We start from the raw sequence: 20,381 nt of genomic DNA, 5'->3' as shown, positions 1-20,381 counted from the left end.
TTCTCTCTCTCCCTCTCTCTCTGTCCCTCCCCCACCTCACAGCAGTCTCTCTCTTTCTCTCTCTCAAAAATGAAAAGTAAACTTAAGAAATTAAATACCTATATTGGGGTGCCTGGGTGGCTCAGTTGGTTAAGCGTCTGACTTCGGCTCAGGTCATGATCTCACAGTTCATGAGTTCGAGCCCCACATCGGGCTCTGTGCTGACAGCTTAGAGCCTTGAGCCTGCTTCAAATTCTATGTCTCCCTCTCTCTCTGCTCCTCCCCTGCTCATGCTCTCTCTCTCTTTCAAATCATTAAAAAAAAAAAAAAAAAAGAAAAAAGAAATTAAATACCTATATCTTTTTGAAAGTAACATACAGGATCATAAATATTTTTAATCTATGTTTTTAACCAATTCAAGCAGATTCTTCCTTAATTATCCTGAATGAATCACTCTGTTCTGAACATGTGAATGACACATGTACTACAGAAATACAGTGATAACAACTGCAGCTGACCTCAGTTGACAGTGCTTCTATGTGTTAGGCAGGGTTTTAAGCATGGTTTCACTCACTCACATGAATTTACTCCCTTAAACTTCACTAGGCAACTGTATGAAGTAGCTGAAGTTATTATTCCCATCTTTATTAATGAAGAAACTAAGCCACGGAGAGGTTACACAATTTGTCCTGGGACATCTTGTTAGTGAGAAGCAAATCTAGAATTCTGGCTCCAGAGTCAATATTCTTTTTTATTTTGCTTTTTTAGAGTCAGCATTCTTATTGCCACATTCTATTTAATGATTTTCTGATTTTACAGCATTCCACTTAGAAGTAGAAGTAAACCTTGGAATCCCTGCACGTGGGCCACAGACATTCCACCCAAGGGATGCCTCAGAAAAAGTGTCTAGCCTGCTCTGAGGGACAAATGGCTTCCTTGCCTCAGCTCACACTTCCACTGAGACAGATTGGCAGGTTGAACATCTTTGTGAGCTAGATTAGTTGATGTTTCATTCCAGGTCATCCCCAAAGGATGTTTCTTCCGCAGTTTGCAACCGAAGCTTTTTTAGGAGCTTTGGTTCCAACATCATACAGATTGGAACTTGTCTCAGCTGCATCTATCTTGTGAAATTTGCCTTTATAGACCTGAATTCAGATCCTAATTCTGCCTCTTACTGGGTATGTGGACTGGGGCAAATGACTATACCATGTGATGGCTTTGTCCTCTACTCCGCAGTTTTTGTTAAGAATAAATGAGATATAGGGGCGCCTGGGTGGCGCAGTCGGTTAAGCGTCCGACTTCAGCCAGGTCACGATCTCGCGGTCCGTGAGTTCGAGCCCCGCGTCGGGCTCTGGGCTGATGGCCCAGAGCCTGGAGCCTGTTTCCGATTCTGTGTCTCCCTCTCTCTCTGCCCCTCCCCCGTTCATGCTCTGTCTCTCTCTGTCCCAAAAAAAAAAAAAAAAAAAAAAAAAAAAGTTGAAAAAAAAATTAAAAAAAAAAAAAAAATAAATAAATAAATAAGAGAGCTGCCCATAAAAGAAGTAGCTCATTTAAAAAAAAAAAAAAAAAAAAAAGAATAAATGAGATATTAGGTGAAGGGGATTAAGAGTATACTTATGAGCACTGAATACAGTATAGAATTGTTGAATCATTATAATGTACACCTGAAATTAATATAACGCTGTATGTTAACTATATGGGAATTAAATAAAATAAATAAGATGTTATGCATAAACTCCCCTCTAAAGACCTCACATATAAAGTAAACATTCTAGAAGTGGGAGTTCTTTTTATTTGATAAATGCTACATATTCTACTTGAAGTTTTTTGATTCTGCTGATTGAGGGAAAAGTTACCTCTTGTAATCTGAGTTTCTGATTGAAGATAAAGGAGAATCACAATGAAAATGGCTTTCAAGTAGTTGCTCAAGTTTAAATAGCTCCTGTGTGCCTGTGGTGGGAGTTGTATTCCAATGCAATGTGTAATTGAGGATTTTTTTCATGCTTTGCAAAATATCTCGGGATATCTTAAATTTCCCCATCATTGGTATTAATGGCACGACTGTGTTTTAGACATGGCCACCATGTCAAATACACGTTCCATGTGGTGCTAGTCTTTCCACAAACACATTGAACACCTGTTATATTCTTGCCTCAGAGTAATAGGACACAGGGCCTAGTGCCTATGGTCTAGGCAAAAAGCTCTGGAACACAATGCTGATGTAACAAGGTTATGTTACAAAGTGCTCTGCAAACACGGAAAATAAATAAGGGCAGGAGAAGGGAAGTCCTTCTGCTTAACCACAAACTCAAGGATTCAAGAAAAAACGTGCACAATAGTTTTGGGATTTATGGGTGGACCTTACCGTAGAACTTCTTGCTTTTTCAGACTGCCACAGATAGATTATTTTCTCCTCTAGGCAACTGGGTGCATGATTAATTCTCTGTATCTCTTGACCTTTATGAATAGGGGAGAATATTTTGATTAGGTGGTTTATGGATATTTCTTTTTTCCTTTTTTTAAAAAAACAAATTAATATTGTCTTAACGTAATACATACATGTGCTGCAAATTAGAAAAAAAAGCAGAAAAATAAAAGAAGTGAAAATCCCTTGAAAACCATCATGCAAATGTTGTCTCTATTAACATTTGTAAGATTGATCTCCATTTTTCTTATAAACATATATGATAATGAGAGAGTTATATTACCATTTTTAATAACTTAATAATATGTTGTGAACATTTTCCTGTGTTGTTAAAAAAGGGAGAGGGATATAACCACTATGGAAAAAGATCTGGCAGTTACTTTTTAAAATACACATACACCTAACCCTATGATTCAGCAATTCCATCCTAGGTATGGTACCCAAGAGGAAATAAAGCATTTGTTCACAAAATTACTTGTACAGGAATATGCATCACATCTTCATTCATAATAGTAAAAAACTGGAAGAAGCTCACATATCCATCAACAGTTGAGTGGATAGTCAGAAATAAAAACGAACAAACTATTTTTTTAATGTTTATTTATTTATTTTGAGAGAGAGAAAGAGAGAGAGCGTGCACATACACATACAAGCAGGGGAGGGGCAGAGAGAGAGAGAGAGAGAGAGAGAGAGAGAGAGAATCCCAAGCAAGCTCCATACCTCCAGAGCAGAGCCTGACACGGGGCTCGATCCCACCAAACATGAGATCACAACCCAAGCCAAAATCAAGAGTTGGACACCTAACCAATTGAGCTACCCAGGTGCCCCAGGAACAAACTATTTTTTAAATATTTTTTTTAATGTTTATTTTATTTTTGAGAGGGAGAGAGAGCGTGAGCATGAGCTGGGGAGACAGAGACAGAATCTGAGGCAGGCTCTAGGCTCTGAGCTGTCAGCACAGAGCCGACGTGGGGCTTATACCCACAAACCACAAGATCATGACCTGAGCTGAAGTTGGATGGTTAACTGACTGAGCCACCCAGGCACTCCTGAAATGAAATGAAATGAAATGAAATGAAATGAAATGAAATGAAATGAAAAACTTTAATTCCAGTATAGTCCACATACAGTGTTATATTAATTTCAGGTGTACTATATAGTGATTCAACAATTCTATACTTTACTCAGTCCTCATCATGGTAAGTGTGGTCTTAATCCCCATCTCCTATTTCACCCATCCCCTCACCCACATCCTCTCTGGTAACCAACAATTTGTTCTTTATACTTATAAGAGTCTGTTTTTTGGTTTGTCTCTCTGTTTTGTTTCTTAAATTCCACATGAGTGAAATCACATGATATTTGTCTTTCTCTGACTGATTTCACTTAGCATTACATTCTCTCGATCCATCCATGTTGCTGCAAATGGCAAGATTTCATTTTTTTTTAATGGCTGAGTAATATTCCAGGATATATATATGCCACATTTTTATCCATTTATCTGTCGATGGACACTTGGGTTGCTTCTGTACTTTGGCTATTGTAAACAGTGCTGCAATAACACAGAGGTGCATATATCTTTTTGAATTCATGTTTTCATATTCTTTGGGTAAATAGTAGCAGAATTACTGGATCATATGGTAATTCTATTTTTAATTTTTTGAGGAACCTCCATACGGTTTCCACAGTGGCTGCACCAGTTTGCATTCCCATTAACAGTGCACAGGGCTCCTTTTTCTCCACATTCTCACCAACACTTGTCCTTTCTTGTGTTTTCAATTTTAGCTATTCTGACAGGTGTGAGGTGGCATCTCACTGTGGTCTTGATTTGCATTTCCCTGATGCTTAGTGATGTTGAGCATCTTTTCAAGTGTCTGTTGGCTATCTATATGTCTTCTTTGAAGAAATACCTATTCATGTCTTTTGCCCATTTTTAATTGGTTTGTTTGTTTGTTTGTTTATGTTGAGTTGTATAAGTTCTTTATGTATTTTGGATACTAACCCTTTATTGGATATATAATTTGTAAATATCTTCTCTCATTTAGTAGATTGTCTTTTAGTTTTTCTGGTTATTTCCTTCACTGTGTAGAAGATTTTTATTTTGATATAATTCCAATAGTTTATTTTTTCTTTTGTTTCCCTTGCCTCAGGAGACATATCTAGAAAAATATTCCTACAGCTGAAATTACTGCTTCACTTCTTTTCTAGGATTTTTATGGTTTCAGGTCTCACATTTAGGTCCTTAGTCCATTTTTTAGTTTATTTTTGTGTATGGTGTTAGAAAGTGGTCCAGTTTTATTCTTTTGCATGTAGCTGTCCAGTTTTCCCAACATCCTTTGTTGAAGAAGAACAAACTATTGATACAAGTAACAACATGGATGAATCTCAAAAGCATTATACTAAGTGAAAGAAACCAGACCTTTAAAAAGCATATATTGTATGATCCTGTTTATGTCAAGCCCTGGAACCAATAAAATTAATCTAAGATGGAAAAAACCAGAAGAGAGGTCTTCTCTGAGGCAGAGGGTGAGTTGGGGTAAAGGCAGACTGGGAAAGGGCATAAGATAACTTTCTAGAGTGATGACAATATTTTGTATTTTAATAAGGGTTTATGTTACATAGATATATGCATTAGTCAAAATTCATCAAATGATACAGTTAAGATTTGTGCATTTCACTGTATATAAATTTTATCTAAAAAAAGAAAAAAGACATACTGAATTTTAAGTTTCGATTTCCTCATTAGTGAAAGTAAAACATGGAGTTATAGCTCTAAAGCATAATGACTTTATATGCCATTACTCCATGGTCACAACAATCCTTTAAAACATGAATATTTAGGGGCGCCTGGGTGGCGCAGTCGGTTAAGCATCCGACTTCAGCCAGGTCACGATCTCGCGGTCCGTGAGTTCGAGCCCCGCGTCAGGCTCTGGGCTGATGGCTCAGAGCCTGGAGCCTGTTTCCGATTCTGTGTCTCCCTCTCTCTCTGCCCCTCCCCCGTTCATGCTCTGTCTCTCTCTGTCCCAAAAATAAATAAACGTTGAAAAAAAAAATTTAAAACATGAATATTTCTTTTTTAAAAAGGGTTCATATATAAATAAACTTATACAACTCACTAAAAAGAAACCACTGAAACTTCAATGGAGAAATGGGAAAAATCAATGAGTTTAAAATTATAAGAAGAAATATACATAGCCAGAAACCATAAAATTTTGTTCAAACTCATTACTAAAACCCCCAAATCTCTCTTTATTGAGGACCTACTAGGTTTACATGCACGAGCTCAATTAATACAGATGATTAATACACTTATCAAACATATTCAACCTCACTGGTATTCCAAAAATGAAAATGAAAATACCTTACCTTTTTTTTCTAACAAAATAATGAAGTTTAAAAAAGTATAATAACATTAAGGAAAGTGTGACTGAATAAGCATTCGCAAATATTATCAATGAGATAATTCGTTACCACTTTTTGGAAGTCACCACTTTTTGTTTTTTTTTGCCATGTGGATTAAGAGTTCAAAAAGGGGATACACTCTTTGAATGAATCCTTGTTCTGGGAAATAGAGTGTACAACAATGCAACTATAAAAATGTTCATGCCAACATTATTTATAATTGCATAAGACTGAAAACAACCTGTATGTCTACTATAAAAGGCTGAGAGCACACTCACATAGTGTAGTAATGGGGCTCTGTCCTTTTGCTTTACTAGGATCCCAAATTGTCATATGATCACTGATCAGGGTACTGAAGGTACAAAGAGAGGGAAACTTTTCCTTGTTCTGTCTTAGAGAATAGGGGAACAATCAGGACGAGATTTACATGAGGTCTTGTAAGCTTTGGTGCATCTCTGAGAGATAGGAAGGCCACGGTCTCTGGGCACTGAATGAGTCCTAGCACCTAGCAGGAGAAGCCTGGGCTATGTCCATATGAGGACAGCAGGTGGGCTATTACAAATATTATTGGGAACCCCTTCCCTGTGCTCCTACAGCTCCCTGCACATAGTCCTATCATCCCACCTATCACTCTGTATTGTGCTACCTTCTTACTTGTTTGCTTTTTTCCACTAATTCTGGAGGACAGGAGTCACTGTTCATCTTAGTGACCTGAGAGTAAGTGTTCAATACATTAAATTGAGAGATTGTATAAATACTAGTTCAACTCTATATTCACTCTGTCTGGGCTTCAATCTTGTCTTTGCCATTTCTTAGTTGTCTGAATTTGGATAACATACTGATCTGAACCTCGGTTTCCTTATTTGTAAAGTGGGATTAATAAAAGTCACCAAATTTATGGAGTTATTAAATGTGTTAATACATGTAAAGCGCTCAGAACAATGCCTAGACAATAGTAAATTCTCAAAAAAAAAGTGCTGGTTTTTGTTAATTTCAGATATCCATAGCAATTATTCTTTTTATGGAAAAATTGCTCTGTTGAGATAAACATAACCATACTTGTCAATGAATTCTAATAAATAATCAATGAGCTAACCTTGGTGACACAGAAACACACATTTATCTCTTGGAGCACTTTCCAAGCGTTTGCCACAATGTTGAGTAAACAGTAGGTGCTTACTAAATTTTAATGAATAGATAAACACATGGATTAGCTGCGGCTGCTATAATAAAAATAAATCCTGCACTTTTGGTGTCTTAATGACGATGAAAGTTCTCTGGTTTGGAATTCGATGTGTACACATCTTTTAGGAAGAGGCCATAGGGCTTAATGGGAAAAGCCAAGGGGATGGGGTCTAGTGTTTGGCTCTCATCTGTGCTCTGCCACTTAGTAACCGTGTGACTTCAGACAGACTAACTTTTGAGGTCCTCAGCATTGTCCTTAGTAAGATAAAGTTAATTATTCCTAAGTCTTGGAGCTGTTATTTTGTCATTGTCATTGTCATTTTGTTTTTGGTTTTGCATGACAAGTTTTTATTTCAAATATATGTTAAAACACCATTAGCTTATTCCTCAGGACAAGGGCAAAAGTCACCTCCTGTAGAACTTAGGGAACTCTGTATAGAATTCTATAGAACAGAGGAGGACACTTTAGCTGAAGCAGGATTGCCAACCAGATAATTTAATATAGAGAGTATGTCAGAATACTCTCTATAGTGTATTGTAGTTGTTATTTTTATTTCAGACTATTTTATGTTGGGTTGCAGGCTCCGTGGTGAGATTCCTTGAATCCATTTTTCTGTCTGTTAAACACTTGTGGAAGATGGTGGTCATGAAGCTCTCAGAGGTGACATGTAACTGAAAACAGGGAAGGCATTTGAATCAGGTCAGTTATTGAATATTGACATGGAAAGAAAATTTGTTACATATGGCCTTAATGGAAGCTGTGCCCTAATTTATGTTAAGCTGATCCAAGAAGACTCTCCTGAAAGTCTGCCTGGAATCATCTGTGTGATGTGTGATGTAAGAGATTATGTTTTGATTATATTTCTTTAATTCAATCAAAGGGGTTGCCTTGGGCTGACCTATAGTAGATTGTGACATCAAATCATTATCTGGAGGCAATATACAGGATACAAATGGGGATTTTGTCTTTTGGCTCAGGAGGCAATGATGTTTTATTGAGAACACCAGCAACTGGATTGTTACTCAGAATTGTTCAGATATTTGGAGTACTCAGTGGTGTATTCAGAGTTTAGATTTGCAGGTTTTGCGTTCATCCAGCATTTCTGTAAGTGCTTACTGTGTTCCAGGCATGCTCAAGGTGCTAGGGACCCCAAAAATGAAGAAAATACAGAAATGTCCTGGCTTGAAAGAGGTCACTCTACTTGCGTAGACCAACATAATACTTAAAAATAGAATTTTGTACATGTTCTAGCAGAGATGTGTGTAAGCGCTATGAGGGCACAGAAGTGCAAGTGAGATGAGATGAGAGCCCAGAGCACAAAGGGGAGTGGTGAGAGGTGGGTGAGGTCACATTGCTGAAGACTGGAACTGGTGGCTTTTTGAAAAATTAAAAAATGCTAACTCTAAAAAAATGACCTAAATAATCCAAGTAATGCTTATTGCAAAATCTAAAAAAAATTATTCGGGGCGCCTGGGTGGCGCAGTCGGTTAAGCGTCTGACTTCAGCCAGGTCACGATCTTGCCGTCCGCGAGTTCGAGCCCCGCGTCAGGCTCTGGGCTGATGGCTCAGAGCCTGGAGCCTGTTTCCGATTCTGTGTCTCCCTCTCTCTCTGCCCCTCCCCCGTTCATGCTCTGTCTCTCTCTGTCGCAAAAATAAATAAACGTTGAAAAAAAAAATTAAAAAAAAAAAATTACCCAATTGCCTGAAGTGAAATGTTAAAGTTCTAGTTTTCCCCCTCTTCCAGTTTCCAAATCCCACTTCCAGAGGGAATCACGATTGACAGGTTTTTTTCACGAATATTTCCATATATTTTCTATGTATGTATATATATATATATATACATATATATATGTATATATATATACACATATATATATGTATATATATATATACATAACATATATGCATGCATGTACATGTGCATTCATATGCACATTTTTACACAAATGAAACCAATGTTTATGTATAACTTGTTTTATTTTCCACATACAGTTATATTTTAGGCATCATTCCATATCAGTCCATATATTTGCATCTTATTATTTTGAATGGCCGTATGGTATTCCATCATATAGGTGGACCACGATTTGACTCAAATAGTGTTTAAGGTTTTTCTTCATTTATTACTCTGGGAATTTCCACTGACTTTCTTAGATCTGCAGTAAGGAAGGTAGTAGGATAGTATTGAGAACCATTCAAAATGTACCTTTGGGTTCAAACACTCCTCCTAGCGGCAGGGGGACCTATCCTTCTAGGTCTTTGCAAGTTGCTTATCGGCATAGAACTATGATGCTCATTGGTTTGAAAAGGAGTTCTCAAAACTTTTCATCACTGGGGCTGCTGCAGGAGAGCTGGCATTTGGAGCTGGATCATGAAGCATCAGCAGAGGTTCCTGGGGCAGGAAATCTTGCTCTGTTCTGAGCAGAATGCCGCTGGACAGGATTCAAGTGGGAGGGTGGCTGTTTTCTCATTTTAATCGGTCAATCAACAAACAATGTTTGAATACCTGTAGTGTGCTCAGTATGAACCAGCAGGGGAAACATGATTCTTGCCTTTGAATAACTTATAATCTGGTTAGAGAAACAAGATTCATGAAGCAGTTAGTAAGATCTATAAAGCAGTATGTAAGCAAGTGTTGCTGAATTATGTCCTAATAAAAGTGCTGTAAGGACTGCTAAGAAGGATAATATGAGTGTGGGCTGGGTGAATCAGGAGGATCTCTCTGGAGGGTGAGATGTGAAATGGACCTAGAAGGATGGGTAGCACTTCAATAAACAGAGTACTTCAGAGGGACTTTCCAGCCAAAACCAGTGTGCAGACCTAACCATGCAGTCGATTGATAGGAATATTCAATCCAGTTGTTTGGTTAAGTAGTGGGAAAGGTCTAAATTTTCTGTCTGTATTCTCAGACACTGAAGCATCCTACAATTCTCCTTTGCTCATGAGTCACAGATTCCTCCCGGTGAATGAAGAAAATAATGATTACTTACTATTATGAAAGTTAAGTTGCAGGGCTTTGGTGGTGTTGGTGTTTATGGGCTGGCCCTCCTGTTTTCAGGCACGTCATCACTCTTACTATCAGGGTTGCTGGAGAACTTTGGTTTCTGCTGCTCCAAAACCAGAGCAAGACATTATGTTTGACTTTCAGATGATTTGACCATAATCAGAAGATAGCCCAAGGTTTATTAAATAAGAAATGTTGAAAATGGATATGATGTGGGGCACCTGGGTGGCTCAGTCGGTTGAGCATCCGAATTCAGCTCAGGTCATGATCTCACAGTTTATGAGTTCGAGCCTTGCTTCGGGCTCTGTGCTGACAGCTCAGAGCCTGGAGCCTGCTTCACATTCTGTGTCTCCTTTTCTCTCTGCCCTCCCCTGCTTATGCTTGCTCTCTCTCTCTCTCTCTCAAAAATAAATAAATAAACATAAAAAAAAAAAAAAAGAAAATGCGTATGATGCTGTTGAATGCTGGTCCATCAAAAAGCCATGGTGTTGGTAACTTGGCATTTCCCCTTGAGCCTAACTTCACACCAAGTATTTTCTTAGTGTATTCCCAGGTAATACCTCAATTTTCCACAGGGTTTCTACAGATATGTGTGCTGGAGATTTCTCTTTTAACCAGGGCTGTGGGAAACTACGGAGGTGTTAAAATCTAAGTGAACAAGGGATGTGGGAGAAAAAAGACCTGCTTTCCTGGGGGTTTGGCAAGCTACCTCACTCTCTTGGAGGGACTGATTCTGCAAAAATAAGAAATACTATTAAATTAGGCAGAATGCTGCATCTTGCTCTAAAGTCTTCTCAGAAAAACAAGGCTGAGCTACTCAGTTGTTCTTATCCTAGGGAATTATGGGTGAATGTGAGGGCAGTCCAGAACCTCTTCCATTTTATGCAAAGCATGGTACATGTGTATATAGTACTGGAAAGAGACTCTATCACTTTCATTAGATTTCCAAAGAAGTTCATGCCTCCCCCCTCCCCCTGCCTCCCCCAGTTAATCATCTCTGGATGACAGAAAGTCTAAAGGCTTTTTAATGTTTGAAAATGTTATCATTCTTGGTGTTCTATCTTTATAGTAAGACTTATAGAGTAAATATTTTTACAGGGAGAAGGATTTTCACAAATCCCTTTAAATCACAACTTCTTCACTTGAATCTGAGGCTAATTCTATATTATGGAGGAATGTTTTTTTTTTCCCTCGGAGAATTCTACGAGACCCAAAGTCATATAATTTTTGTTCCATTAAACTTGAAGTTGTTTATGTGCCAATGTTATTTATTGCATTATTAACACTGTCTACTCTAATTGACTTTGGGGAGGAAACATTGTTCTTCAATGGAAGTGTTCTTCAGAGTTCTCAAAGAGCTATCTCTGCATTAAGAGGTTAGGTATTCCAGGATAAAAATATGTTCACTATCTTACTTTACTTCCTTAAAAAAATGTCTTTTCTGAGTTATTTACTCTTATTTCCTCAGTCTTATTTTTTTAGATGGCCACTATAAGGCTGTTTACTTGGACAAAGTTCCTATGTCTTTCACAGAAGCAAAGGGGAGGCATTGCCCAAAAATACCCAATGTCCCTTTTATAAATATAGCCAATAAGACCCTCTTTGAATTTAAAATCAAGGGAAAAAAGTTTTTGAAATATCAATTTGTATTCTTTATATTAAAAAAATGACACATGACATCTATTTCTCTTTTTGCTTTATCTGCCAGGACTCTCAGAGCTAAAGTCGATGCCCAAGTGTAGTTTGCAAGAAGTTATTCATTATAAATACTTGCACATATCTATATTTTCCCATACTTACTCCAAAGCTACAATTTATAAAATTTTTTTGATTATAAAATAATATATTCTCATTGAAGAAGAATGTAGAACTAGGAAGAATCATGAGTAGTTTCATCCTTAGAAATAACACTTGTTAACGTTCTGGCCTTCCACTGTTCCTTTCATGCATAGATACACTTTCATAATGTTGCATCCAATTGTACATGCTGTTATATAAACTCCCCTTTTAATTAATAATATAAGATTTTCAATTTCTGTTACTTTTCTTTAAGAGCATGATTTTTGACAATGGTTTGGTATTCTATATACAGATGTGCTATCGTCTTATGCTTTATACATGTATCCATCTTTAGACATGAAGGCTTGTGCTCCTTTTTATTTACATAGAATAAATACCCAGGAGCAGAATCATTAAACTTAAAGATTTTCATTAATACTGAAGATTTACTTTCCATAAATGTTGCAGCAATTATACTTCATCCCAGCTGTGTTTGAGGGTGGCTGTTTCCTCATACCATCATCAATATTGAGTAGCATTTTTTTCTTATAGTCTTAATTTCTCTAATAGAAAAAAAGGGTATATCATTGCTCGAACTTACGTTTCTTTGACTCTTAATATGATTTAATATTTTAAAAATTTATCAACCATTTGGAGGTTTTTATATGTGTGAGCTGTCCATTGTTGTTCTTTGCCCATTTTTCTATCGAGGTATCTGGCTCTTTTCCTTACTGCGTTGCAGAAGTTCTTTATATATTAAAAATAATACCTCTTTGCCATCTATCTTGCATGTGTTTCTCCCATTTGCATGCCCATTGCTGTGAGAGGCATATAGTACAGCGAGTATAAAGAGACACCTGACCTGGATTCTCTGGGTTCATAGCACAACTCAGAAAATTATTCAGCATCTTTGTTCACCTCCTTCGTCGTCTATAAATTGGGATAATGGTGCTCTTTCTGATATATACAATATTCGGAATAGTGCCTATAGTATGATGTGCACTCAATACTAACTGGTTTTGTTTCATTTTTTTTAAGTTTATTTATTTATTGAGAGAGAGAGAGAAAGAGAGAGAGAGTTCATGAGCTGGGAAAAGGCAGAGAGAGAGAGAGAGAGAGAGAGAGAGAGAGAGAGAGACAATCCCAAGCACTGATGGTGCAGAGCCTGACATGGGGCTTGATCTTATGAATCGTGAGATCATGACCTGAGCCAAAATCAAGAGTCGGACACTTAACCAACTGAGCCACCCAGGTGCCCCACTAACTAGTTTTATTAATTGGAAGTTTATTTTCAAACACCTTGCTTTATATTGTTTTTAATATGTTTAATATGTTTTTAATATGTTTTTAAGAGGAAGAGGGTGGGAGAATAAAAGGATGTTAAATGCCCAGGTCAATGCCATTAACACTTTGTAACAGCTTTGCAAAGAACAAATGATACTTCTCCAGTTTCAAGTTTGATTTACACCCAAAATAAATATAGGTGCATAGAAAAACACAGCTCAGTACATTTGGAATGTGCTGGTTATCAAACACGTAGTTACTGCATCTATTTAATTGTTTTGTTTTAAATGACAGATGATATTCCAGTGACCTTTCCCTATGAGGATCTCGGGATGTCTCACAGGTGTTTAACTTAAGCCTCTTCTTTTCCATCCAGAAAATAACCCAGGTAGGAGAGGCGAGGAGAATGACAGGCACCGTGTGGGGCTTCTCCATGAAGGAGCTGCCAGTTAGTCATCAGCCCTGGGAGGGCATAGAATTTCACTTGAGGCCAGAGACCCTACCGGCTGAAAATAAGACAGAATTATGTTCCAAATCTGGTTTTGAAATGAGGAGTGAAGAGCCTCCAATTTGAAAATAATCACATCCACTGTATCTTCATCCTCCAAATGAGGACTCTCTTACATTTTAGTTAGTCAGTGTGCAATGTTCCTTTTATATCTGTTCTCAAAGTCTTGACATCACTAAAAATAAATGACTCAATTACGCTTGTGCATAAGCAGCTGGAAAACTACCAAAATCTTCCCCATCTCTAAACTGTGTAAACAGAGACACCAGAGAAGGGAAGAAAGAGCAAAAGGAAACAAAAATGAAGAGAGCAAGAGAATTCAAAAAATAAAAAGTTATACAAAAGCAGCTCAGGGAAGAGAGTAGGGTGCCTATTCCCTTTCTTTGGTTCCCCAGTAGCACATTGTAGTCCATAAACCTTTGGGTCCAGGAAGCAAACCAGGTGGAAAAAAAGGATCAAGAAACTTTAGAAACACCTTGCAAATAAATGTGCCCAGCCAATACACATTCCAGTGCTCATGGGAAAATGTTGGCAGCCACCTCTGGTCAGATGCCCCAGGATCTAGGGGGCCTCGGTTAGAACTTGAGGACTAATGGGAAAAATGGAAACAGAATCCTGGCTGGCCAGCAAGCCCTAAGATACAACCACAAAACCCCCTCAATTTCCAAAGACTGGTCTTTTGTGGTGGCTCTTAGCTCAGAATGCACAATTACAAAAATGAAATGTTCCAAACGTCCTATACACCCACAGCATTCTTTCTTTTATTTACTGTCTTGGGTGGAAGAATATACTTTGTCTCCGAGCGTCCTTGTGCCAGGAAAGAAAAGCAGGTTTGGCCAGCAGAAAACCTGATCATCTTTATTCCTTCCTTCATGTTACTCAGGAGATGAAGGAAAAGGTCAGAGCGGCTGAGTAGCCCCGGCTGCCTCACCCCGAGTCGGGCTGTGTGTTATCTACACGCTTCAAGGGGAGAACTGCACTTGAGATGAAAGTAGGTCACAAGGCGGTGAAAGGGGACTGAGACTTAACCGAGGAAAATGAGAAGCGAGAGCTGGGTTAAACCCGGGGCCTAGAGCCCTCGGTGCTTCTTCTGAAAGGTTGACCAGAGACCGGAAGGCCAGCGTCTCTCGGTGACCTCTCTCTCCTTCTCCTGCTGCCCAGCCCCTGCTCTGCTCTCATTTCAATCGGTAAATGCAGCGCCTGTGGGAGCCAAGGAATCCGTGAAGGGACCCTGCGAGGGCAGTGGCAAAGAGCTTTCCTCTTTTTCCACACAAAGACAGGCCAAAGGGGAATGGTTTAAATTGCTTCCAGCAGGATTTAGGTTCGGCATGAGGAAAATCTCTCTGAGTGCGATGAGCCTCTGGAATGCATTACTAAGAGAGGCGAAGGAATCCACTTCAGAGATCCCTGAGGACGCCACGGAATGCTAATCTTTCCTTAATGGCTAATATTTTGGTGTAATCAGAGGTGGAGGCATGGAAGAGCTTTCAAGTCCCTTTCACTCCTGAGATTTGAATATGAAATCTGGCAGGAGAATGGCAGGAGAAAGATCAGTTGTCCTGTGACATCTGCAGTCTCCAAGCCCTGTTGCGTTGAGGTCACCTGAGGTCCTTTGGGTACCTGCCTCCACTGGTGATTAGGTTTGGGCCCTGTGTGAATAGATCTGATGGTGTGCAATGGGGGGCGGGAGGGGGTATTGGGGAGAAAAGAGTCACATTGAAAACAACAGGGGGAAAAGGATTGGAAAGCGAGCCTGAGCCAAAATTTTTAGGAAGTGCTGAAATTTGAGTGAGGGAAATGACAATAATCTATCAAATATTCCAATGAGTAGGAACCATGCCAGAACTGGAAAGCAGAGCCAAGGCTCCCAAACTGGGCCGAAGGAAGATGGAAAGGGAGAATGTTAAGAGCAGACTTTTACTTACGGGATGCTTGAGACTCACCATCTCACCACAGGTGTGTTAAAGGAGTTGAGAAAAGAGTGAATGCGTGAAATGCATCAAATAATTGTTATTCACAAAACTGAACATCTAGAAATTTATAAATGAACCTAAGAATGGCTTCGAGGGTATCTTAATAATAATAAGATAATTATATCAATCTTTGGCCTTTCTGTTTTCTTGGGTGAAAGCTAGTGGGTAGGAAATTGGGATAAACTTGTATTTTCTCTTGAAGATGCTTCATGTAGGTAAATGAGGACCATGTGTTTGAGAGGCACAGAGTGACATTCAGTGAAGATCCTACAGATGGATCGTTTGGCAGCAAGGTCATCACTGGGGGGTAGACAGGTGAGTTGGTCAGGCCACTTGGAGGTCCATAGCTTGGTATGAAGAAATGCTCATCAGTGCATCTTCACTGCGACAGTGTTTGCCTGTGAAGAGTCAGCATCTTTCTTCCTTGACTTTTCTTTCTCTAGAGCAACCATGTCGCACAAGATTGCTCATTACTATTGATCATTTTGGTGGAAACAACCTGTGTGTTTATATGCTGGGGTGTGGGTTAGTCAACATGTAGCTTTCCAGTTTGTGAGTTTTTGAGCTAACAAGAGAAGTGGTTAGCTTTCCTTCCCTTTCTGTTTCAAAGTGGCATTCATACACCATTGTGTACCATGAACTAGGCTGTGGGACAGGGAGTCAAAGATGAACAAGACAGGTTTCCTGTCATTAAGCCAATCTCTTCAGGAATAGCCATTAGCTTACATCAGGCTTCTGTGTCACGGAACCCATACAGACAGGGGAGCAGGAGTGAGGCCATTATTGACGAGCATCATGACACGTGGCATTACATTTTGTTTGGCTAAGACTCTGATTCAATGAGAGAATGTAATCCATGGAGGTTAGTAGAAGCCATAACCCTTGAAGAGGGTTGGTTAACACACCGTATCATTTGTTTTCCTTCCCCACAGGTAGAGCTTTAACTGGAGCACTTGAAACCCCATCATTCTCTAAGATGAAGAACAAGGAGAATAAAACTAGTCAGAAAGCCAGCAGCCAAGGTGCTCTAAACCTCAAGGCAAATATTTAACACGTGGGTTTCCTTCCATGATGCCTCCCTCAGAATGGCTCTTAAGGCAAGAGGTTCTGAGACTTCCTGTTCCTCAGGGATGGGTGGAGTGACATTATTGTTGAATGGCAGAGATGATGTTAATGATCCAGGGCCGGGAGTTGTTGAACTGGTGGTAATTGTCTGAATCTTGCCACTGACATTTCTAGGAAGGAATTTTGGCCCTTATGATTTTGGCTGCAAAAAGTTGGTAAGATAACCTTCCCTCCCCCCTTCCCATTTTCAGCTCCTCTTGGGAAGAGGAAAACCCCAGACACCAGCTTTCTGGTAACATAAGAAGCTTCCCATAACCACGTACTATAAATTATAATAAGCACGACCCTCCTTCTTCCCTTCCTCTTTGTTTCGCTCCCTGAGCAATATTGTAAGAGTCTCCACAATCTCATAAGGGACTTGGCTGGCAATCAGTCGAAGATCCTGTTCCTTTGGCAGCATTTCCAAGCAACGAGACTAATGTATTCCTTTTTGCTTAGTTCTACAAAATCGCATTATGGTTCTATGCAGCTGAGGGACTGGAAGAAGAAAGCAAGGCATAGACAAAGTTAAGGCACAAACTGGCAAAGCCACTCAACCAAGCTGCGCCATTTCACCTGCTTTAAGTCACGGGGTTGCACACATGTAGCGGAGTTGCTGTCTCTTTGGGCTGCGGACTCTTGGCAGTCAGCGAGGCCCAGGGTTTCTCGTTGAGGAGGAGGCAGCTGGGGCTGTGACGGAGCTCTCTGGAGGTAAAATCTTCTGGGCTGATTTTGTTTTCTGTGGGGTATACCCTCCTTTAGCACCACTTTGATCTTCTGGATTCTGTGTTTGGGCCTGGAGGATAGACTTTCTTGCACACGGCCCTGAAAACAAAGACCACCAGCTGCTTTCCCCGGGTGAATCAGAGAAATAAGACTACTTGTTAGGCCATTTGCTGCCCTAGTTGGAGCCACAAGAAATAAACACTGTTGACACTGACACTTGCTACCTGTGCGATCCGGGGCAAGCTGTGAGCTTTTCTGCACCCCCTCCCCCAGTCCCTCATCTGTAAAAGGATGGTAGGAGGCAAACGATCTCTGAGTTCTCTATTGCTCACTTAGAGCGAGCCTATAAAATTAAGTCCATTTCTCTACCGTGCATTATTAGTGGATGAAAATATTTTCCCCACCTCCCGAAAAGCAAGAAAGTATACGTAGAGTCTTATCAAACTTAAGGTTTCTAACCATTATTTTAAATTTCATTTCATAGAAAGTGAAACAAATTCAGAACAAATGAATTATCCACATGAAACAAATCAAGCTTTATAGTCTGGCTCAATGTAATACACTGCAGTGAGCTCGGGCAGCCTGGATGGGTCCCTCTCTGAGCCTGGGCCACATCCACAGATGCTATAAGGAAGCTCGGTCCAGCATAAAAGTGAGACCCAAAGCATATGCATGTCTAGCTCCCATGGCCTCTTGCAAGCTTCTCTGCTTACCCCATGTACCTGATAGTTCATTAAGAGGATCTCTTTTACCCATGTCCACGGTTTTAGCCCTCAACTACTGACTCTGAATTGCTTATTGATGCTTCCTCTCTTTTGCCTTGATCTACCCTTCTGCTAACCTCCGTGCTCATTCTTCTGTTTTTTGCAATTGACTTTATGGTGGGCGTTATGGTCCCAGATGAACTTCCTTCCATGAGACTTCACTTCACCAAGCCAGGCTGCTTTAGACCTCCTTGGCTGAACCTGATGTTGCTCACTACCCACGTGAGCTCTGCTGACATGGGCACAACACTCACCAGTTTTAGCTAACTTCCAATGGCAGCCCCTGAGCGTGGTAACAGTTAGTAGGGTGAAACAGGAGCAAACAGAATCAAGGATCTAAGAAATTCTGACACGGTTTTTGATGGATGAGCACAGAGCTAGTGAGACTCCAAAATCCAGGTGTATGATGGGAAACAAGGGTGGAGAGTAGGGTCTCAGCCACTGGACTAGAGTTCAGGATTTGGGCTCTAATTCTTGATGGCGGTGATGGTGAGCCTACAGGCTTATAATAGCAGTACTAATTACTTCACATGTCAGCATCTTTGCCTATAGGACCATAACAGTTACACTCCAGGTAATGAATCCTAGCCATTGTGAGCAGGCAGGCAGTCTACAATTTCAGAAGAAAGGCAATCATGACCCTTCGTCTGTGCTAGGGACCTACTGGGGCTCTGCTGCTTCTACCTTGCCTTCTTGCTTTTCTCTGCAGGTGGCAGGTGTACCTCACCTGGTCCAAATGAATAATATTTATCTGGGTCTTGGAAATTTTGATGTTTTCAGACATTCTGGGCCAAGTCAATTACATGCGATCAAAGTTTGCTTTTGTGAAAAAGCCAGCACGAGGGTTCTCACTGAAGGAAGTGAGTTGAGCAATAGGTTGGTGAGTGAGGACAGTGTGGTGGCATGGGGTGAGGGGGGGAGAAGTCCAGTACATGAGTCAAAACTGAGTTAGGGGAGATGGCACTCCCTGGGGACTCAGTAAGCACTGGGGAATAAATGCATGAATAAGTCATTCCAATTTTTCCCAGACTCAGGATGAAGGATCAAGGCTAAAGATCAACTATCCAAACTGACATACCAAGTCATGGTTGAACTATTAGTAGAAGTGACTCAGTGTTGTGTCCTCTAATGAGAGACACTTCCAGCTTTGTACCTCTAACCCTTGTTTGTTGGTCTTTGGGGGAAGGTTGAGTTGTGGGAAGGAAGAGGTATGAGGAAATGGAGCTGGATAGGGCTTTTCAGGGCAGTGTTTTTCAGAGCCAACCCATTTCTGGCAAAAAGTATTACTCTCTAGGCAAGTGTCTATTTGCTATGTTGATCTAATACAACATTAACTTCTGAAACAGTTGCACTCACTTTGCCAATTTTCCAAGCTCAAAACAGGAATGGAGTCAATAAAGTAACAGAGGCATTTTGGATGGTGAAGCTTTACTTTAAAAATGCCCACATGTGTATAATTTTCCACTTTCTTCCTAAATTCCTATGCCTGGAAGGAGCCGTAGAAATCTAAATCTCTTGTTTACAGTTGAGAAAACTCAGGTCATGAGAAGTAGAGGATTTGCTCAAAGCCACATGGCTATCCAGGGAAAAGCCAGGATCAGAATCCAAGATCTCAGACTTCCTGAAAGTACTGTTTTAATTCTATTCCAGTCTTTTAATTCATGAATGGATAGCACTGAGGGGTTCTGAGATACACTTCAGCATCAGGGAGCAATCAGCCTTGCTCCTCCTGCACAGACCACGGCTTTGCGTCAGGGACAGCTGCAGCCATGTAGAATCACGATCTGCTCGTATGTGGAGTTTCAAAAGGTTTGACAAAGTAGCTGGGAAGTGTTACCTAAGCTGATATTCTATTTGATAGCAACTATGTTATGTTGTGATATTATTTGTCATGATAAGCTGGTTTATTCCCATGTTCATTCCACAAATACTTCTGGATGTCTATCATGGGCCAGCACCATTTTAGGGACTGGTAGGAGCATGGCAGCGGTGAGTAAGTCTTTCTCAATCCTTCTCACTCTGGAACTTTCAGCCTAGTAAGGGGGCAAGGGGTTTGGAAAACTGGTGTTTGTTTTTTTTTTTTTTCCAGCGTTTATTTATTTTTGGGACAGAGAGAGACAGAGCATGAACGGGGGAGGGGCAGAGAGAGAGGGAGACACAGAATCGGAAGCAGGCTCCAGGCTCTGAGCCATCAGCCCAGAGCCCGACACGGGGCTTGAACTCACGGACCGCGAGATCGTGACCTGGCTG

Source organism: Puma concolor, chromosome D4 (assembly GCF_028749965.1).
Source record: "Puma concolor isolate L17-30 chromosome D4, mPumCon1.1.hap2, whole genome shotgun sequence".
In the NCBI taxonomy this organism is placed as follows: Eukaryota; Metazoa; Chordata; class Mammalia; order Carnivora; family Felidae; genus Puma; species Puma concolor.
Note: the sequence above shows the minus strand (reverse complement) of the source record.